The following is a 6,113-nucleotide window of genomic DNA, read 5'->3' as shown; positions in this document are numbered from 1 at the left end:
AAGGAGGAACAGAGGTGGAACAAATATTAATATGTATGAACCAGGGTATATAAAAAAGAACTAATGCTCAGTGCAGGTCCCCGGTTTGTTGGTGTTTTGGGACCTTTGCCCAAAGCTGTGCCATTTTGAATAAAACTGTTGCAAGCAATGTGTGCAAGTAGTGTTTGCTCCCTGCTTGCTCTGGCTAATGTGTAACAGGTGACTGGATCATCGTCTCCCTAGTCACTGGGCGCCGCATGGAGTCAGAGTCTAACATAGATGTTCATCCTTAGCAGTAATCCCTTGCAGTTGAGGATGATCATCTTCCATGACTGCTTTATCTATGGGCCCAAAGCCCCGTGGCTGATCCTGGATCACCAGACTGATCTGGGATCAACAGACTCTGTTGCAATATAGATGTTAAGGATCACCTCGAAGGCTATCTCTCTCTGAATAAGAGCAACTACTTGATTGTGGGTGTGTGTATGTGTATTTAAATTGCACTAACCTATTCAAGAAGCATGCCTAAAATAAAAGGTAGTAGGGCATCTCCTCACCTAGCTTGAGCTCCATTGACCTATAAGGAGGCCTTTTTTGCACCAGGTGAAGGTTTGGCCCAGCATGTTTGCAACACAAAACAAATAGTTTTCTTATGGTAAATGCACACCTGAGGTTGATGCTTTTTTCCGACTGTCCCAGGAAAACAAATGCAAAACACTCGCTTCCAATTTTCCTGGTAATTAGGAATTCCAAGAAAAATTCTGTCTCAGATGGAAGGAGATGAAAAGAATTGTTGTTTTTACATTGTTAGATCAATCATGAGTTGCACTAAAGAAAAATCTACACAGCCCCGTATTCAAATGGAAATAAATGCTTCATTAGCAATAAAAGCTTCAGGTTATGTTACTGCATAACCTTTTGTTCAAACATGATGTCTGGCATTTGCATAAGTACTCAGATGTGTCTATCTCAGGGCTATTGAAATGATGTGACTCACCAATCTAGAGAGCTCTCGTAAACAGTATTTTTACCCCCCACCACCCCGCTTTGCAAATTGTTTCTACAGAAACACAGCTGTGTGGCATTGACAAAAGTAAGAGCAAAAAGCAATGGCATCCTCGGGCTTCCTTTACACTGTTTCTAAGGCAGAGAAGTTGTCTGCGACTCTACTGTGCAGCTGCTTTCTCTTCAGCAGTGTTTCTCTCATACAACTAGAGAGTAAGCCTCGATTCTTGGAATCCATAAATGAGGTTGTATTGCTATAGTACCCAACAGCCCCTGATCGATAGCAGGTCCCACATGTGCTAGGTGCTATACAAATGAATAATAAAAGACTATATAGACTTTGTCTAAATATATAAGACAACGTATGGAGGCACAGAGGGGAAGTGATTTCCCCAATAAGTAAAGGCATGGACACATGACATGTTTATATCAACATAGTTTACATAATTTTTGTATGACACCAAGGTTAATTACATGGGGATACAGAGGAGTCCGGTGAATCTAAGGGTAGCTGCATGCAATAAGAGAATATTAGATTATCTTTCCCCTAGGTGGCAAGGGAAAAGGAGATAGCAAACAGGTTATCCTGGAATTAGCTATGGACACATGACAAGTACAGGTTTCCCTCGCTTTATGGGGGTTCTGTATGTGTGAATTCACTCTTATGCGATGGCCCTTTTTAGACTAAAAATTTGTTATATGCAAAAGTGAGTTCAGTCTTATGCAATCGGTTGTGGTGGATGCCCACAGTCAGCTGCTTTGCGTGGTGCACTGTGGGGGTGACGTGCACCAAAATATAGCCCCCGGTGTGCTCCTTGCTCGTGTTTCTATAGTTGCCCTCCCCATTATGAGAGTGCCCTGTGCTTGTGTGTACTGTCTGCTGTTAGTGAGTACCGAAAATTGCTTTGTAAAAGTGGTAGAAATGAGTCTGGGGGTCAGGACAGTCGAGGTTTTGGAACATATCCCTATTTGTTACAATGTAAAGTGGGCTCCCTTTATGCGAATTCAAGTTATGCGCTGTTTTCCAGGAACGCGTGTGCTGCATAAAGCAAGAGAAACCTGTACACTGAGGTCACTTACTCCTCCTTATAACTACCTGTGACCTTTTTCCTTGAGATATTTCTACACGACAGTGTAGAAAATGATGCCAATGTAGGCCTGTATGTTACAAATCACAAAACCATAGAGCCATAAAAATATGGGATGATTTAATCAGTCTCCATGCTCCAGACAGGATCAGCCCTGACTAAACTATCCCAACCAAATGTCTGTCTAACCTCCATTGAAAATGTCCAGGGATGGACATTTTCATCCTGGATATCCTCTCTAAATAGCTTGTTCCATTGCTTAATCACCTTCATAATCAGCAAGTTCTTCCTAATCTCCAGTCTAAATTTCCTCTGCTGTAGATTGAGTCCATTGCTCCTAGTTCTGACCTGTAGGGCCACAGAAATACTCTGTCGCCAATCTCTTTATAATCTCCCTTCAGGTATTTGAAGATTGCTATTATAATGGACTGTAGTGTTGTATCATGTACTGTAATGTTGTAATGTGAACTACAGCTCCTGGAGGCCTCCAAGGCACTTGGAGAAACGAACTGTAGTGTGCACTACAATTCCCAGAAAACTGTAGGGGATGGGAGGAAGCAGAAAAAAGTAGTGATGGTTTGGAGATGCCACGGCTGAGACAAGCATATGGCCAGCAACTTGGAAGGAATGGCAGAGCCAGGACTGCGAGCTTCAGCAGCGGGGCTCAGACGTGGGAGCCCCAGCAGATGGCAATTAAGCATCCCAGAAGTGGTCTGGGAGCCCCTCTGGAGCTGTGAGAGGGTTTAAGTGTATATGCCATGGTATTAATGTTACATGTTACCTGCTTTGGGGTGATTTCACCAGTGTCACTGTTCATTACCTATTACCTGGATCCTAAGTGTATGTGCCTTAATGTTAATGTTTATTCACGTATGCTTGTCCCTTTCTCCCTAGTCCATTGGCTTGTGACCCTAATCCCCAGCATCCCCTGTAAAAATGTGGGAACTTCCCTTGCCAGGTCCCTGTGCCAGTTCCTGGGGTTTGGTACACTATGAAATCCTCCCTTAGTCTTCTCTTCTCCAGACTAATAGTCCTAGTTCTTTCAGCCTTCCCTCATAAGTCATGTTTTCCAGGCCTCTAATCATTTTTGTCACTCTTGACTGGACTTGTTCCAATCTGTCTACATCTTTCTTGTGTTCACACTCTCTTAAGTCTGTAAAGGCCAATTACCCTTCTGCAAATATATCATGTACCCAAGCCATCACAGCTGATCAGTCACAACAAGTGAATCCGAGCAGAACACGAGACCAGTCCCCTACTTTTGTGACTACTTAGTTGCACTGGATTGAATCACTTGAAATGGATGCCAAAGCTCCTTTTAGCCCCAGTCTTAAAACAGAAAGCGATTGTCTTTTTGGAACCCCTTAATATGATACATCATGGGGATGGGTCAGGTTTTAATTAAGGGGTCTTTTTGCCTTGGCTAATCAGGGCACATCCCCACGAGTGTGCACGTGCGGTGTCCTGTGCCTCAAAGCCATTTGAGACACCACATACCACACATGGTGCACGTGCACCCATGTGCCATGCTGCTCATTTGTAGCACAGTGGTTTCTTTGGACACTGGAAGATCCTATTGCAAAAAAAAACCCCCCTGCTACTTAAAAAAGCAGTGCCGTGCACATGGCAGGGGTGTGCGCCACCAGAAACCAGAGCCTGGCTGGCCAGAGCCATGCTCTGGCGGCAGCTTAACGCCACTGCTGCTCCAAAAGACCCCCAGGACCCTAGGTAATGCTCTCTGGGCCAGCACAGGTGCTGGACCCCATCTCCCCAATGCCACCCAGGTCCATTTGCCCCACGCCAGAGCACATGTGTAGGGGGCCAGGGGAAAATAGCAGCAGCACAAATATGTGCCGCTGCTATTTGTGCCACAGGAAACACATGCATATATGCATGCTCATGGGGACATGCTCTAGAAGTCCAAATCAGCCTCTGGGTCTGACCCATAGTAAGATGAGCTGTCTAAAGGCAACAATAGGCATTTTCTTAATTGTCACTATATTTTTATTCACAATTCACCACTGGTGTTTAAAAGGTCACACCATTTGGTTTATTAGATTTTCTCTATTTGCCATCAGTGCCAGTAGGAGTTTATATACCTAGACCCCTAGTCTAAATTAGTAGGAACCCACCACCCAAATGCCTCCTGTTCATGAATCCGAGGTGGCCACCCCAGATCCTGTGGTATATTTTTTCCTAGTGCATGGCTGCAGAAAGCTGGCTCCAGAGGCCCACATTTCCTCAGCATTGTTCCACCTTCCTCTTGTCAAGCTGAGCACACGCTGTGATGTGTATGGATTGCTCTGTGCCTTCCAGTTTGTTATATACTAGACAGGAGTCTTTCACAAGAGTAGATCTACTGCTGGCAAGATTGAAACTCCTATCTGAGGCTGCCCTTGTTTCAGCGCGAGATGTGGGCAGTTTCATTTAAAAACCTCCTGAGAGATGTCAAATGATCAATACTTTGTAATCCTGAAGCCCATCAGAGAGCCTGGATTAGAAGCAGAAATGACTTTTCATGACAGATCACTAGGCTAGGGGGAAAAAAAACCCATTCCCCACAGAGCCAAAAGTAAAAAGTTTGAGAGTTGAAAACAGCGGCTCCCTGTCAATGGAAAGCAAGGAGCTGAAGGAAAGGATATACTATCTCCAATATTGTGCTGTAGTCATGGCAGTTTCAGTACACACCAGCCCCTGACCATGATCTTCTCTGTTTTCACTCATCCCTTCCTTACAGTAATCCATGCACAGAAACAGGGATAAACTGATTTACAGCCTATGCTCTGTGAAGTGTGAGTCCTAATGCAGCCTGCATCACCTTTACATAAAATCATCATCCTAATGTAGTAGTCACCTCTATGTACTTTCCAGAGTTGCCTAGGTGACTCGGTAAGATTGGCTCAGTGCATACAGGAGTTGCTACACTCTCTGGGATAGGGTACCAGTAATGCTTAGAAACGTCACAGGTGCTGAAGTAGTGTTACCTAGTTGATGGGAGATTTGAGGGGTAATCACTGCCTACAAGGAAAAAGTTTGATTCCTCTTTGTGACCAAATGTGGAGTGAATATAACTGGACTTAACTGTTTTAAGACAAAGTATTATGGGCCAGCCTCTAGCATAATAATGGCTGGGCAAACAAGATACAAGCCCTGGGTGATGCCCAAGTGGGGATGGGGCATCAGAATGCAACCAGAAGGGGGCTGTAATTAGCCAAGGACCAGCTGGGGCACATCCAGTCCCCGGCCCCAGTTGGAGGTGGAGTCATCCCTCAGGAAAAGGGATTCGCCTACATTGACCTATTTAAGCTGAGGCTAAAGAGTAGAGAGTGGTTTGGGCAAGAGGCAGCCTTACTGTGCCTCTGGGACCTTCTCAAACTGACTCTGAACTGCAGCTTGGACCCTACTGCCTGTTCCTGTTTATTGGTGTTCCTGTCTTGAATCTCTTGGCCTGGCTTCTCCTGACTATGACCTTCATCATACTGTCACGGCGCGGGACCCTAGGAGCGGCCGTGATCTCTCCTGGCGCCCCTACTGTGCCAAGCTGCCCATTTAGCACCCTTGTTCTTGCCCGCCACGACTTCGATGGTTCTATAATGTTAATGGGAGGCTGCCTTTACTTGACCCCTTGGACCCGGTGCTCTTGCCCTTCTGGTCCCTGCTCTATACAAAATAGATCCTGGTGCCCCCCAACCCTATGGGCGTCGCGTGGCTCCTTCCACCCCTAATACCACGCCCCAAGCCTCTCAGTTGTTCCGGACGTTATATCGTCTATGCTCTTGCTCTCTAATCTTGTACTTGCCCTCACCGGGCTCCTAATTCCTGTACTTGCCCTCACCGGGCGTCTTAGTGTGCTCACCTCAGAGCACTCGCCCCTATCGGGGCCGTCCCGTGCTCCCCACACGCTCACCCCCACAGAGGCCTGTCTCATATTCCCTGTGCTCACGTCGCCCGCACTGGGCTTCGTCTCTCGTGCTTCCTGTGGCCGGGTTGCCCGCACTGGCGCTTTGTCTCCCGTGCTTCCCGCAGCCGGGTTGCCCGCAC

The sequence above is a fragment of the Crocodylus porosus genome, unplaced genomic scaffold (genome assembly GCF_001723895.1).
Source record: "Crocodylus porosus isolate Cpor-Errol unplaced genomic scaffold, CroPor_comp1, whole genome shotgun sequence".
In the NCBI taxonomy this organism is placed as follows: Eukaryota; Metazoa; Chordata; order Crocodylia; family Crocodylidae; genus Crocodylus; species Crocodylus porosus.
This window is presented reverse-complemented; position numbering follows the sequence as displayed.